This window comes from Palaemon carinicauda, chromosome 31 (genome assembly GCF_036898095.1).
Source record: "Palaemon carinicauda isolate YSFRI2023 chromosome 31, ASM3689809v2, whole genome shotgun sequence".
NCBI classification, from domain to species: Eukaryota; Metazoa; Arthropoda; class Malacostraca; order Decapoda; family Palaemonidae; genus Palaemon; species Palaemon carinicauda.
In genome coordinates, this window is record NC_090755.1 from 87,255,728 (window position 1) to 87,273,227 (window position 17,500).

Consider the following 17,500-nt stretch of genomic DNA (forward strand, 5'->3'; position numbering starts at 1 on the left):
CAGTTGGCTTCAGAAATTTCGGTACACTTAAATGTTGCATCTGAGACAAATTTTGTTCAATTATCAAGGCTATTATGTGGTACAGTTGGCTTCAGTAATTTCGGTACACTTCATGGGAGGCTAAGGAGACGGCAGTGTACCAGAATTAATGAAACCAACTGTACCTTTTTGTAACTTTCGTCTCAGTGCCTATTTTTTTATGGGGTTTCTAAATGCGTATATTTTTCGGTTTTTTAAAATGGCCTATAGTGGGAAGGGTGGGCTGTGGCACCCTAGCAGTACCAGCCAAACTCAGCTGAATCCCTCGTCAGGCTGGGAGAAGCGGAGAGAGGAAAGGTCCCCTTTTTTCCATTTGTTTGATGTCGGCTACATCCCAAAATTGGGGGAAATGCCTTGGCAAATAGAAAATAGATAATCGGCTATTTTTTGGCCTAAGTGCGTGATTACAAATTTGCAATTTATTGCTAGTTTGTTGCTGATCAAAGTTCAGCCATGACTAGACATGTCTGAGGCCTTTGTCCTGCAGTGGACTAGAATCGGCTGTCATTTGTAGTTACCTCCACCAACTTCGTTACGAAGGTTATGTTTTGATATGAGAGTATTTAATTTATTGCGAGTTTGTTGCTGATCAAACACCAGCCACGAATAAAGATATGTCCGAGGCCTTTGTCCTGCAGTGGACTAGAAACGGCTGCCATTTGTAATTACCTTCGCCAACTTCGTTGCGAAGCTTATGCTTTGATAGGCGCGTATTTGTTTGTATGTCTGTTTGTATGTTTGTGATTCGCATAACTCAAAAACTATTTGACCGAATCTCATAAAATTTGCTGGGATGATTGGCCATGATTCAAGGACAATTTTATAGATTTTGGGAGTGATTGGGTCAAAGGTCAAGAACAAGGCTATGCAATAATTAAATTACACTGGCTGCCGATAAAGGCGAGAATTGAATCTAAGCTACTCTTACTAACGTTTAAGATACTGAACCAAAATGAACCCAAATATCTAAAAGAATGCCTGAACAAACTAGAACTCAAAACAAATGTTAACATAAGACACATGAGTGACAAACATAGGCTATCTGAACCAAGAACAAATAGTAAATTTGGTGAAAGGGCTTTTAGCTACTGTGCGCCTAGACATTACAATAAACTGCCAACTGAAATGAAGGACATTAAGGGAGCAATTGAATTTAAGAAGAAACTAAAGACATTACTTTTCACAAGATCATATGATTTGGAAGATGATACAATCAAAGAATTGTATAAGTTATAATGAAAATGTTTCGTTAGATGATTAATATGGACATGCCGGAGAAGTAGTTCACTCGACTTCAGTGGAGGGTTGGATTTAAACCCAAAACAAGTAAGTAAAACAAGGTCAAAAACATCTTTTTGCCATATCGTGGGCCATTTTTATATGATTTGCACAAAACTAGTGCCAAAATGTGCACAATTGAATTGGCTATCTTGTGATATATAACATGATATAGGCAAAGGTATGCGCTCTACCGAGTGCCTGTTCTAGTTATTATTATTACTAGCCAAGTAACAAACCCTAGTTGGAAAAGCAGGATGCTATAAGCTCAAGGGCACCAACAGGGAAAAGAGCCCAGACAGGAAAGGAAATAAGGAAACAAATAAACTATAAGAGAAGTAACGAACAATTGAAATAACATATTTTAAGAACACTAACAACATAATAACATATCTTTCATATATAAACTATAAAAAAGACCTAAGACTCGTCTACTCAACATAAAAACATTCGCTGGAAGTTTGACCTTTTGAAGTTCTACCGATTCAACTACCGGATTAGAAAGGTAATTGCACAACTTGGTCACAGCTGGAATAAAACTTCTAGAATACTTATAATGAGCCTTAAAGGGTTCCCTTTTACCCTCAAAGGACGTACGGGTACGTTTCACAAAAGCCATCCCTTTACCCCCATGGACGAACCCATACGTCCTTGCAAAAAAATGCTATAAAAATGTCTTTTTTCATATTTTTAATAATTTTTTGAAAAAATTCAGGCATTTCCAAGAGAATGAGACCAACCTGACCTATCTATGACAAAAATTAAGGCTGTTAGAGCAATTTAAAAAAAATATACTGCAAAATGTGCTGGGAAAAAAATAACCCCCTGGGGGTTAAGGGTTGGAAATTTCCAAATAGCCTGGGGGTTAAAGGGAGAAGGAAAAGGCCCCTGACTATTAGAATCAAAGTTCCAACATGAAAATACAGAGAAAACAAACTAGGATTGTTGTGGCCTGATTGGTAACGTCCCTGTCTGGTGTTTGCCAGACGGGGGTTCGAGTCCCGCTCAGTCTCGTTTATGTCATTAGTGTCTGCAACCTTATCATTCTTGTGAGCTAAGGCTGATCGATTGGGGGAGGCTATAGGTCTATCTGCTGAGCCATCAGCAGCCATTGTCTAGCTCTCCTTGGTCCTAGCTTGGGTAGAAAGTGGGGTTGGGTGCTGATCATATGATATATAGTTAATCTCTAGGGCACTGTCCTGCTTGATAAGGAAATGTCACTGTCCCTTGCATCTGCCATTCATGAGTGGCCTTTGGGATGGTCAGTCTCTAGGGCATTGTCCTGCTTGATATTGTCACTGTCCCTAGCCTCTGCCATTCATGAGTGGCCTTTGGGATGGTCAGTCTCTAGGGCATTGTCCTTCTTGATATTGTCACTGTCCCTAACATTTGCCATTCATGAGTGGTCTTTGGGATGGTCACTCTCTAGGGCATTGTCCTGTTTGATATTGTCACTGTCCCTAGCCTCTGCCATTTATGAGTGGACTTTGAGATGGTCAGTCTCTAGTCTAGGGCATTGTCCTGCTTGCTAGGGCAATGTCACTGTCCCTTGCCTCTGCCATTCATGAGTGGCCTTTGGGATGGTCAGTCTCTAGGGCATTGTCCTGCTTGATATTGTCACTGTCCCTAGCCTTTGCCATTCATGAGTGGTCTTTGGGATGGTCACTCTCTAGGGCATTGTCCTGTTTGATATTGTCACTGTCCCTAGCCTCTGCCATTTATGAGTGGACTTTGAGATGGTCAGTCTCTAGTCTAGGGCATTGTCCTGCTTGCTAGGGCAATGTCACTGTCCCTTGCCTCTGCCATTCATGAGTGGCCTTTGGGATGGTCAGTCTCTAGGGCATTGTCCTTCTTGATATTGTCACTGTCCCTAGCCTTTGCCATTCATGAGTGGTCTTTGGGATGGTCACTCTCTAGGGCATTGTCCTGTTTGATATTGTCACTGTCCCTAGCCTCTGCCATTTATGAGTGGACTTTGAGATGGTCAGTCTCTAGTCTAGGGCATTGTCCTGCTTGCTAGGGCAATGTCACTGTCCCTTGCCTCTGCCATTCATGAGTGGCCTTTGGGATGGTCAGTCTCTAGGGCATTGTCCTTCTTGATATTGTCACTGTCCCTAACCTTTGCCATTCATGAGTGGTCTTTGGGATGGTCACTCTCTAGGGCATTGTCCTGTTTGATATTGTCACTGTCCCTAGCCTCTGCCATTTATGAGTGGACTTTGAGATGGTCAGTCTCTAGTCTAGGGCATTGTCCTGCTTGCTAGGGCAATGTCACTGTCCCTTGCATCTGCCATTCATGAGTGGCCTTTGGGATGGTCAGTCTCTAGGGCATTGTCCTGCTTGATATTGTCACTGTCCCTAGCCTCTGCCATTCATGAGTGGCCTTTGGGATGGTCAGTCTCTAGGGCATTGTCCTTCTTGATATTGTCACTGTCCCTAACCTTTGCCATTCATGAGTGGTCTTTGGGATGGTCACTCTCTAGGGCATTGTCCTGTTTGATATTGTCACTGTCCCTAGCCTCTGCCATTTATGAGTGGACTTTGAGATGGTCAGTCTCTAGTCTAGGGCATTGTCCTGCTTGCTAGGGCAATGTCACTGTCCCTTGCCTCTGCCATTCATGAGTGGCCTTTGGGATGGTCAGTCTCTAGGGCATTGTCCTGCTTGATATTGTCACTGTCCCTAGCCTCTGCCATTCATGAGTGGCCTTTGGGATGGTCAGTCTCTAGGGCATTGTCCTTCTTGATATTGTCACTGTCCCTAACCTTTGCCATTCATGAGTGGTCTTTGGGATGGTCACTCTCTAGGGCATTGTCCTGTTTGATATTGTCACTGTCCCTAACCTTTGCCATTCATGAGTGGTCTTTGGGATGGTCACTCTCTAGGGCATTGTCCTGCTTGATAGGGCAATGTCACTGTCCCTTGCCTCTGCCATTCATGAGTGGCCTTTGGGATGGTCGGTCTCTAGGGCATTGTCCAGCTTGATAGGGCATTGTCACTGTCCCTTGCCTCTGCCATTCATGAGTGGCCTTTGGGATGGTCGGTCTCTAGGGCATTGTCCAGCTTGATAGGGCAATGTCACTGTCCCTTACCTCTGCCATTCATAAGTGGCCTTTGGGATGGTCAATCTCTAGGGCATTGTCCTGCTTGCTAGGGCAATGTCACTGTCCCTTGCCTCTGCCATTCATGAGTGGCCTTTGGGATGGTCAGTCTCTAGGGCATTGTCTTGCTTGCTAGGGCAATGTCCCTGTCCCTTGCCTCATCCATTCATGAGTGGTCTTTAAACCTATAAAACTGAGTAAAATCTGTCTGGGAAAAATGCAAGCGTTCCGCAAAACGAAAAGATAAAAGATATGATTCGGACGATATGTGACTGACAGCACACAATAGATTAAAAGATAAAAGATTGAATATCCGTTTCACTGACGACGAATCTCGGGAAATGGACGAACGAGGTGGAAGGAAGGGATAAATGTAGTTCGGAAAGTTGAAATATATATATATTTTCGAAGTGAAGAGCAGAAATAGACAGATGGTATATTGGTATTTGATAGGAGAGAATACGATAGATATGATGATTTTTGTGAATTGTTTTATATATATATATATATATATATATATATATATATATATATATATATATATATATATACATATACAGAGAGAGAGAGAGAGAGAGAGAGAGAGAAATATTACTCGAGTGCCATATGTGGATGACATCATGGTGAGGGGTAGATGGAGATGATTTGGGCATGCTCTTCGCACTCCCCAAGAGAGATTAGTTCACCAAATATTCAGCTGGGCTCCACATGGCACTAGAAGAGTTGAAAGACCCAGGCCTATGGGCTGAAGACTATGGAGCGTGAATTGGGAGATAACGAATAGAAAAGTACTGATTTAAAAGCTCAAGATAGAGACGACTGGTGAAATCAAACCGAGGCCCTTTGCGTCAATAGGCGTAGGAGGAGATGATGATGATGATGATGATATATAGATATAAATATATATATATATATATATATATATATATATATGTTTATATATATTAAACACATATTCACACAAAATAATTACGTTATTCATGTTAGCAGTCAAATGCCGGTGTTGTTGTATAGGAGAGAGAGAGAGAGAGAGAGAGAGAGAGAGAGAGAGAGAGAGAGAGAGAGAGAGAGAGTTAAGAACGTGATATGTTTGCCCAAATTGGGGAATCATAAGCCCTTTATCTTTTATTTACATGCGGGTTTCAAACTAGCCTAAACGACACAGATAATCAAGTTTTTTTTTTTCTTCAATGTTCAGAATATAAATGACTCAAAGATGATATTTCGCTTGCAATAACCTTATAGTGTACGCGATCCGTCAAAAATGAAGGCTAAATATTTAGATATGCATACACACACAGAGATTCAGCCCTTCCCACCCCCCACCCCCTTTCCTAACTACCACAAGGCAGTTTGGGCAATTTGTGGGAGATTGTCGTTTTCAAGTGGTTGCCGCCGCTCAGTGTGTTAGGAAATATATATATAAATATATATTATATATATATCATATATATATTGTATATATTTATATATATACATATATATACATGTATATATAAATATATATATATGTATATATATATATATATATATATATATATATATATATACATGTATATATATACATGTATAATTAATTAATTGATTTAAAGTTTTCAGGCATAGGTATATAAACATTATATATATAAATACACACACACACACACACACACATATCTATATATATATATATATATATATATATATATATATATATATATATATATATATATATATATATATATGACCAGATACTTGCTCTTTATCATATATGAGAGATTGTTCTTGATAGATTTACGAACAAAATAAATTCACATATAATCATAAGGTTAAATCAGCGAGAAATGAATTAAGATCAAAGTTAATGTAGATATAAGGCTTAAAAGAAGAATTCTCTCTCTCTCTCTCTCTCTCTCTCTCTCTCTCCTCTCTCTCTCTCTCTCTCTCTCTCTCTCTCTCTCTCGTTGTCTGCTTATCATTACATGAAGCATATCATGAATATAAATTACATATGGGTCTCTCTCTCTCTCTCTCTCTCTCTCTCTCTCTCTCTCTCTCTCTCTCTCTCTCTTCTATGAATGGATTGTAAATTTCTATTTCTTTTCATCATTGCTAATTTCTATAATAATAACAACAACAACAACAACAATACTAATAATAACTAGAAGGGCACTCCTTAGAGCGCAGTCCTCCTCCACGGCAGCTTATTTATCGACCTTTTACTTGACCTTGACCTTGACCTTTGACATTAACATGTATCAATTAACGTGGATTTTCATACACTCAAATATGAACCAACTTTGAATTCTCTGTGACAACGACGTCCAAACTTATGGCTGATTACGTGAATTGGACATTTTGCTTGACCTTTGAGCTTGACCTTCAAAAATTTAATAATTCCCAGCTTATTGCATAACTTTTAATCCCTGCAAGTTTCATTGCGATTAAAATTGTGGTAAAGAAGCTGTTTATAAACAAACACACACACAAACTGGTGGTAGAACATAACCTCCTTCCAACTTGAGAAGGTTGACTAAGACTGAGAAAAGTGACGATTTAGCGAATTGGATAAGCCAGTAATATTTCACGGTTAGCCTATTTGCTCATAAATAAATGCTAACACGTGTGTGCTGTTATAGAGAGAGAGAGAGAGAGAGAGAGAGAGAGAGAGAGAGAGAGAGAGAGAGAGAGTCAATTAATCGTATTGTTTGTCTTTCCCGAATATGGTTTGTGGACTACGGGAGAAAGCCTTTGACTGAGTATACACATACGCATGAATGCATACATAGATACATACGCATATCAAGGACTGATTCGATGTCTAAATTGGGTTATGAGGGGTCAAACATAAAGTGCTTTGATTAAAATTCTGGATTGGTGGTATATGTACTGTGTGTACAGTATATATATATATATAATATATATATATATATATATATATATATATATATATATATATATATATATATATATATTGATTATATAATATATTTATATATATGTATGCATATTATATTTAATCATATAAATATGTATAATTATATATATATATATTGTATATACAGTATATATATATATATATATATATATATATATATATATATATATATATATATATACTTATGAATATATATACAACAAGTGAGCAAGTCCTGAACGCGGACATGGTCCTCGTAGAGGACATACCTCCGCCAAGGTGACCTAGAGCGCCATATGTCCTAGAATCACGTGACCTTGACCTTCAGGTGACCTTGACCTTCACGTGACCTTGACCTTCACGTGACCTTGACCTTCAAGTGACCTGCTTGACTTTTGACCTTCAAGTGATCTTTGTTCATTTGCCACTGATACTTAATATGACATTGATATAATGCACCAATATGACCTTGACCTTTGACCTTTATAAATTTGAACATCACCCATGGGTTGCGCCTGGACTAGGACTTCCCTGTTGGCTTATGCAAAAGTCAGTGCTTTATTTCTGTCTCTTGATATGGCCACTTATGTCATAGTGACACCAGTGACCCCTGTGACCTTGACCTTGGGGTGACCTTGACCAAAATTTAATCAGTTCTTCCATACACATTGGGGAACTACTTGGCCAAGTTTGAAGTGATTCCGTGTAGAAATGTGGCCTCTACGTTGTCCACAGACAGACAGACAAACAGAGAAACAAACAAACAAACAAACAAACAAACCGAACCGAAAACATAACCTCCGCCGCTTGGCGGAGGTAATTATATACAAATATACACACACACATATATATATATATATATATATATATATATATATATATATATATATATATATATATATATATATATATATAATGTGTGTGTGTGTATGTATGTGTGTGTGTGTATGTATGTGTGTGTATGTGTTGGGTATATGTGTTTATATTGGCTCTGGCCCAATTGATTACCATCCAATCTCCATAACTCCCAAATCATCTAAAGTTTTGGAACATCTTTTGGTAAAACGTCTAGATATGCAAAAAGTAACCATATGTTTCTCTAATTCTAAGTTTAGCTTTCGCAAAGACCTTGGAGCACGTGATGCCCTTCATACAATTTCCAATGCTGTACAGAAATCCCTTGATTGTGGTTAGGAAGTTCGCATGATTGACCTTGATTTTAGTGCTGCCTTTGACCGTGTTACTCACGAGGTTCTTGTTTTCAAACAGATTGGAATAGGAAAGTCTTCTCTTATCATCAATATTGAACTTTTAAGTAATAGATTGTAGAGAGTTGTTGTTGATTTGCACTATAGTGGCGATAGGGAGTAATATCTGGTGTTCCTCAGGGTAGTGTTCTTGGCCCATTACTTTTTATACTTTTTATGACATGTGGTTTGGGATAGAAAACAGGTTCGTTATTATCATTATTATTACTTGCTAAGCTACAAATAGATTGTAGAGAGTTGTTGTTGATAGGCACTATAGTGGCTATAGGGAGTAATATCTGGTGTTCCTCAGGGTAGTGTTCTTAGCCCATTACTTTTTATACTTTTTATGACATGTGGTTTGGGATAGAAAACAGGTTCGTTATTATCATTATTATTACTTGCTAATCTACAACCCTAGTTGGAAAAGAAGGATGCTATAAGCCCAAGGGCTCCAACAGGAAAAATAGCCCAGTGAGGAAAGGAAACAAGGAAAAATAAAGTATTTAAAGAACAGTAACATCATTAAAATAAATATTTCCTAAATAAACTATAAAAACTTTAACAAAACAAGAGGAAGAGAAATTAGATAGAATAGTGTGCCCAAGTGTACCCTCAAGCAACAGAACTCTGACCCAAGACAGTGGAAGACCATGGTCCAGGGGCAGATGATGCTACTCTCTTTGCATCAATTCCACCTCCAGAATGTAGACCTACGGTTGCAGAATTTATCAACGGAGGTTCAGCTAAAATTTGTGTATCAAGTAAATTATGAGACTTGAACTTGAACCCAAACGAAACTCAAAGTAAGATTGTAAGTAGGTCGAGGACAATGGCTCCTCAACATCCAGATCTCAGCATTGATAATGTTTCTTCAACTCTATAAAACTCTTTTACAATTCTAGATGTGACTCTTGATTGCAAATGTACTTTTGAGAAACAGATCCGAGCTGTTTCTTCTTCAATTGCACACAAAAATTATATATTGAGAAAGATTTTTTCTTTAGAGATTTTCAGTGATCAATCTATCCTTAAGAAATGTCTCGATTCATTTACTCTACCTTGTTACCTCCGCCAACGAAGTTTGAAGGAGGTAATTTTTTTTTTAGCTCGTTTGTGTTTGTGTGTGTGTGTGTGAGCGGCCACAATTTTAATCGTAGTGATGAAACTTGTAGGGATTAACTGTTATGTAGAAAGCTGGATATGATTAAATTGTGGAAGGTCAAGGTCAAAGGTCAATATCACGGTCAAGCAAAATGTCCAATTCACGCAATCAGCCATAAGTTTGGACATCGTCGTCACAGAGACTTCAAACTTGGCTCATATTAGAGTGTATGAAAATCTATGCCAATTAATACATGTTAAGGTCAAAGGTCAAGGTTACCGCCGAGTAAAAGGTAGAGAAATAAGCTGGTGTGGCGGAGGTCTGCGCTCTACTGAGTGCCCCTCTAGTTTCTTATATTATTCGCCTGTCTGGTCTTCAGCTGCTGACTCTCATCTTAATTTGTTAGGTAGAAACTTACGGTCTATTAAATTTCTTATTCCTGGTCTTGATATTTATCTCTGGCACTGTCATTCATAAAGATTCATTGTATTCTGATCTTTCCATACAGTAACATTCTGTACATATTATTATTATTATTATTATTATTATTATTATTATTATTATCATTATTATTATTATTATTAGCCAAGCTACAACCCTAGTTGGAAAAGCAAGATGCTATAAGCCCAAGGGACCCAATAGGAAAAAATGGCCCAATGAGGAAAGGAAATAAGGAAATAAATAAATGATGAGAACAAATTAACAATAAATCATTCTAAAAACAACATCAACGTCAAAACAGATATGTCATATATAAACTATTAACAACGTCAAAAACATATATCATACATAAACTATTAACAACGTCAAAAACAGATATGTCATATATAAACTATAAAATGAGACTCATGTCAGCCTGGTCAACATAAAAACATTTGCTGCAAGTTTGAACTTTTGAAGTTCTACTGATTCAACTACCCGATTAGGAAGATCATTCCACAGCTTGGTAACAGCTGGAATAAAACTTCTAGAATACTGTGTAGTATTGAGCCTCATGATGCCTTCTCCATCACGAGGCTCAATTAATTATACACAGTATTCTAGAAGTTCTATTCCAGCTGTAACCAGATTGTGGAATGCTTTTCCTCATCATGTAGCTGAATCAGTGAAACTCCGAAATTTCTCGGGATGCTATTCTATCTTGTTTCTTTTCCTTTTTTTTTTTTTTTTTTTTTTGAAATTTTTAAAGTTTATAAATGAAAAATCCAAATCAATGTTGTTGCTGTTCTCAAAATATTTTATTTCCATTGTTCATTACTTCTCTTGTAGTTTATCTATTTCCTTGTTTCCTTTCCCCACTAGGATAGTTTTCCCGGTTGGAGCCTTTGGGCTTATAGCATCCTGCTTTCCCTTTAGGGTTGTAGCTTAGCTTACAATAATAATAATAATAATAATAATAATAATAATAACAATAATAATAAAAATTTTGATGATAATAATAATGATACTAATAATAATAACAATAATAACAATAATAATAATAATATGTCAGACCTACCTTAATGTTACCGAACTTAAAATAACTTTTTTAACTCGCATGTTGTGTTAACGCCAAGAGAGCAATACTCACTGTGGAGTAGCCATACCCTGGTGCGTGTATATCTTTAAAAGAGAGCAATACTCACTGTGGAGTAGCCATACCCTGGTGCGTGTATATCTTTGCTATGAGCCCAAGGACTCCAGCAAGAAAAATAGCCCAGTGAGGAAGGGATGATGATGATGATGATGATGATGATAATTATTATTATTGTTATCATTATTATTACTAGCTAAACTACAACCATTGTTAGGAAAGCTGGATGCTATAAGCCCAGGGCTCCAACAGGGAAAAATAGCCCAACGAGGAAAGGAAATAAGGAAATAAACAAACTACAAGAGAAGTATTGAACAATCAAAATAAAACATTCTAAAAACAGCAACAAGATTAAAATAGATCTTTCACATATAAACAATAAAAAAAGCTGTTCAACATAAAAAACATTCACAGCAAGTTTGAACTTTTGTGTCTCAAGATATCTTCGTCAAGGCTGAGGCATCAAGGGGTGACGCCCCCCCCCCCACAGAATGGACCCCATGAGCAGAAAGGATATTTTCCTATCTTCTAAAGACTAGTGTACGCGACCGGTCAAAAAGGACTGCTAAGTATTCAAAATGAATATTCAACTCTTCAACCCTTCCAACGCCCCGCCCCCCCCCCACCCCCCTTTCCTAACTATAAGTAATCTCACCAGGGTATAATTATCTACTTCTCTCTCTCTCTCTCTCTCTCTCTCTCTCTCTCTCTCTCTCTCCTCTCTCTCTCTCTCTCTCTCTCTCTCTCCCAGGGGCTGGGAGAGACCGAGCTCTGAGTGTGTCCGGAAATAAACAAATATACAGTATATATATATATATATATATATATAATATATATATTATATATATATATATATATATATATATATATACTGCCATCTAAAGTATAAAACTTTTACAACATAAATGAAAAATCTAATAACTCATCACCAATAATAATAATAATAATAATAATAATAATAATAATAATAATAATAATAATAATAACAACTAATATAATAACTAGAACAGCAATAGCTTAAACAGAAACAACTAAAAACAACAATAACAATAACAACTAGAACAGCAGCAACTTAACGAGAACAACAAGAACTAGAAAAACAACAATAACAACTCAAACAACAACTAAAACCACTTGAATAACAATAACAATTAGAACAACAACAACAACAACAACAAAAACAGCATGAACACAACAACGGCAGTATCAACTTGAACAACAACAAAAACAACTAGAATAACAACAACTAAAACATCATGAACACAACAAAAACACAACTTAAACAACAACAACAACTAAACAGCATAAACACAACAACAACAATAACAACTTAAACAAAAACTACTAGAACAGCAGCAGTAAAAACAAGAAGAGTATCAACTAAAACAATAACAAAAACAACAACAGCATGATTGAAGAAAAACTAACAAATCCAACTAAAAGAACAAAATCTTACCGGAAGAGATAACAACAACAACAATAACAAGATCAATAACAACAATGGTGATAACAACACTGATAATAATGATAAACATTATGAGGCTCCAGATATAAAGTTGAAAATAAAATCTACGGTGATTTCACATACAAAATCATCTAGACATTATTATCTTTTTTTTTTCTCTTTTAGAAATATAGACGAAAGTCAGAATTGATGAAATTTAAAACTATATAAAATGGGGAGAAATATTTATGTATTTAAAAGATTTTACAAAGTAATCATATATTGTTCTTATCTTCATATAGAAAATATTTATTTCAATGTTTTTGCTGTTCTTAAAATATTCTATTTTTCCTTGTTTCCTTTCCTCACTGGGCTACTTTCCCTGTTGGAGCCCCTGGGCTCATAGCATCCTGCTTTTTTCAACTAGGGTTGTAGCTTAGCTTGCAATAATAATAATAATTTGTGTAAAGTGCTGAGTAATTGTTAGTTAAAAAATAATTTGTCTTAGTTCTATGTTCTCTGTTTAGATAACATATTTATCACTGTAATTATAAAAAACTAATTATCTAATTCTCGATATACTTATTAACCTTAATAAAGACATTACAGACACTATAATGTAATCATATATTTTCTTACCTTGATCAAAGTATTGTGTTATTATTAGCTAATAAATATGTCTTATTTCAATGTCCTCTGTTTAAATAACATTTTTTTTCCACTGTAATAATAAAAACTTTATTTCTCAACCTTAATAAAGATATTCTAAAGGCATTATAACGCAATCATATATTTTCTTACCTTAATCAAAGTATTGTGTTATCATTAGCTAAAATACAAGTTGTCTTATTTCAATGTCCTCTGTTTAAATAACATATTTTTCCACTGTAATAATAAAAACTATTTCTCAACACCTCTTAATAGGACAGGATCATCCGGATAGGTACGTCTTAACCGAACGATTTCCGGCTCGAAATATCCGGATACGGTATAACAGTAATTCTAAACTCACCGGGCTTTTCTGATAATTCAATCTTCGACGAAAAATCCAAGAGAAGAAAAAGAATGGTGGAAAATGAGGCGAGAAGTTGACCCTAGCACTACACCAACACTACTAAACTCAAGACACGGCATTCGACCACCCCCCCTAAACCCCCTACACCTCAGCAACAGGTATTCCCCCATTGAGAGAGAGAGAGAGAGAGAGAGAGAGAGAGAGAGAGAGAGAGAGGAGGGGGAGAGGGGGGAAGGGGGGTAGGATCCCAAGATGGTTAGCTTCCACGGTCTACGTATAGTCTTTACAAACAGGTATCCCCTATTGAGAGAGAGAGAGAGAGAGAGAGAGAGAGAGAGAGAGAGAGAGAGAGAGAGAGTCGGATCCTAAGGGGGGGAGGGGGGTAGGATCCCAAGATGGTTAGCTTCCACTATATAGTCTTTACAAACAGGTATCCCCTATTGAGAGAGAGAGAGAGAGAGAGAGAGAGAGAGAGAGAGAGAGAGGGGGAGAGAGAGTAGGATCCTAAGATGGTTAGCTCCACGCTCTAAGGTATAGTCAACCGTTGTTAGCTCTATAAATCGTTTCCGCAAAGTGGCTGTTTCAATATGGTTAGGCCTATTCAAGTTCGTTATCTTCCTGGTGGGCTAATTCCTTTATTCGTCTCGCCTTTTCTTTTTTATCTTTTGATTTCATTGGAATAATAATCATATCGTAAGATATAAAGATAAGAAGAAAACGAGAAGCCCCTAAATATTTCTCAACTTCAGCCTTGTGCGATGAGCAGGTGAGCCAGTGAAAACTCGCTAGCACCGACCGAATCAGCCATGACTTTTGACATTTCGGATTTGAGAGTTAAAACGTAGGGTTAATACAGGGAGGATTTTGGAACAGCATTTATCTATAGTAAAAACCTTCTAGTAGTTAGATATATTATAAATCGAGAATTATATTAGATAAAAGTAGAGAAGGAATGTTAGCTAAAGTTGAAACACAACGTAGAGCCATAAATCGCTCAAGGATGACTATTCTTGTACGTGAGTTTGGTGCAATGAGGTATAGGGAGGGTGGGGGTATATAAGGTCATACTGGGATCCTAATGGGTATGGAAGGGGATGGAAGGGGTGGTTGTAGAGCAAGTTTTTATACCTCTTCCAGTAAAGGTCGCTGGGACCTTTGGACCGAGAGAGAGAGAGAGAGAGAGAGAGAGAGAGAGAGATCTTCCTATATTTCCTCACCAGTTTTGTAAGAGGGTTCGAAATGTTTTGAAAAATGGATCGTTAAATGTAAGATTAGGAAATGTTCAACGTAGGAGATTTCAAAAGAAGGAAGGAGACGAAATTGATGAATGGGAGTAAATAGACTGGTTCAGAAAAGGAAGTTGAGATTACAGTGGATAAAGGGAGATGAAAATGTTATTTTGCTAGTGGCTGGAATGAATGAATATGAAAATGTTATTTCATGTGGATGAAAAAGAGATGGAAAGGTTTTTTTTTTCAGTGGATGAAGAGGGATGGAAGTGTTCTTTTTCTAGTGAATGGAAATATACAAATATCTTTTTCGTTTTTTCCAGGGATGAATGAATATGAAAATGATTTTTTCCAGTGGATGATAGGAGATGTAAATGTTTATTTCCAGTGGATGATAGAGATGTAAATGTTAATTTCCAGTGGATGAGGGGAGATGAAAATGTTATTTTTTTAGTGGATGGAAAGATACAAATGAATGAATATGGAAATATTATTTCCTGTGGTTGAAAAGAGATGAAAATATTTTTTTCTAGTGGATGTTTTTCCGTTTTTTCCCAGTGGATGAATGAATATGAGTGTTTTTTTTTCCAGTGGATGAAGGCAGATGCAGATGTCATTTCTGTTTTTACCAGTGGATTAATGAATATGGAAGTGTTTTTTTTTCAGTGGATGAAAAGAGATGGAATTTTTTTTTCAGTGGATAGAGGGAGATAGAGATGCTTTTTCCCAGTGGTTGAAGGTAGATGAAAATATTATTTTCAGTGTCTGAAGAGAGATGGAAATATTTTCTTTCAGTGGATGAAAGAATAAAAAATGTTTTTCAGTGGATGAAAGATGAAAATGTTTTTTTTTTCAGTGGATGAAAGAATATGAAAATGTTTTTCCAGTGGATGAAAGAATATGAAAATGTTTTATTTTCTTCAGTGGATGATTGAATATGAAAATGTTTTATTTCCAGTGGATGAAAGAATATGAAAATATTTTATTTCCAGTGGATGAAAGAATATGAAAATGTTTTATTTTCTTCAGTGGATGATTGAATATGAAAATGTTTTATTTCCAGTGGATGAAAGAATATGAAAATATTTTATTTCCAGTGGATGAAAGAATATGAAAATGTTTTTGTCCAGTGGAAAAAAAAAATGTTGAAATCTTATTCATTCCAGTGGATGATAGAATATGAAAATGTTATAATTCCAGTGGATGAAAGAATATGAAAATGTTTTATTTCCAGTGGATGAAAGAATATAAAAATATTTTCCCAGCGGATGAAAGAATGTGGAAATGATTTTTTTTCTCAGTAAATGAAAGAATATGGAATATGAGATCATGAAAATTAAAATATCCTTTTCTCTAAAATGAAAAGTATTCAATCAGATGGTCATACCAGTATTAACTTATGCATCACATACTTGGAGTCTCACCAAAGCCTTAGAACATAAGCTAGTTATAACTCAAAGACTTATGAAAGGAATAATGATGGGATTAACACTAAGAGACAGTAAAAAAGAGCAACATGTGTGTGAGTGTGTGTGTGTATGTGTGTGTTAGTGTGAGTACGCACGTGCAAATGGATTTTACGCAATTGAAATTATACGGATGTGCCCTTGCTATAAATGCGTAAGATCATACCTTGAGTCCTGAAAAAAAAAAAAAAAAACTCTTGTCTAGTATAATGTGAGGAGTTCGTGACTATAATGAACAAGATGAAGGTTTCTCTACAGTAGTAATTAGAGTACAGGAACTAATATCTAACTATCTATCTATGTATCTATATAGATAAATAGATAGATAGATAGATAGATAGACAGACAGAGAGACAGATATCTAAATAGATATAGTATATAACCAAAATATATATACACTGTACTAACTGAAGTAACCAATATTTTGACAATCAAATGAGCAGCTGAGAGAGAGAGAGAGAGAGAGAGAGAGAGAGAGAGGATTTCACCAGCTGAAGCAAACGTGTTAGAATGTTTTGGGGTTGAACAGATTGCGTCAATAATTTGAAAATGAAATGAACAGAGAGAGAGAGAGAGAGGAGAGAGAGAGAGAGAGAGAGAGAATATCGTTATACGATAAAGGACCATTCACAGTCCATCACACGAAGACAAAAATATTGATTTTCTATCAAGTAATGTAAGTTAAATGGATTTTATATATTCATATATACAACTCCAGTTTTTCAAATCTTTGACTCATTGAAATGTCAGAGGTCATAGGATTCCGGAAGCGATCTGCTTTTCCGGATTATTATTATTATTATTATTATTATTATTATTATTATTATTATTATTATGATTAACCCTTTATCTAAGGTTAATTCAATTGATGGATTTAACATTAAATTATAATAAAATCAATAGTGATTTCCTCTTTTCCTAACAATGGACAGAAAAAAGAAATGGTCACACATTTAGGAAGTAATTTCTCTCAGTTAAAACTAACCACAAATTCCAGGAACCTCAATCTGTAGCAACTGGAATGATAAAACTAACCACAATTTCCAGGAGCCTCAATCTGTAGAAACTGGAATGATAAAACTAACCACAATTTCCAGGAGCCTCAACTT

At 36.3% G+C, this 17,500-nt stretch overlaps 1 protein-coding gene across 3 annotated transcripts in view; it reads right to left on the reverse strand.

Moving 5' to 3' along the window:
* LOC137625050 (uncharacterized) overlaps positions 1–13,814 on the reverse strand; it is a 50,669-nt gene extending 36,855 nt beyond the window's left edge. For 2 of the 3 annotated variants that reach the window (XR_011040819.1, XM_068355982.1), the window contains exon 1: positions 13,694–13,814. The gene's annotated coding sequence lies outside the window, so the exon portion shown is untranslated. Of the gene's footprint in view, positions 1–13,320; positions 13,388–13,693 lie in introns of those variants that run through there. The other variant, XM_068355983.1, reaches the window with a different exon arrangement.
* Positions 13,815–17,500: the final 3,686 nt, after the last annotated feature.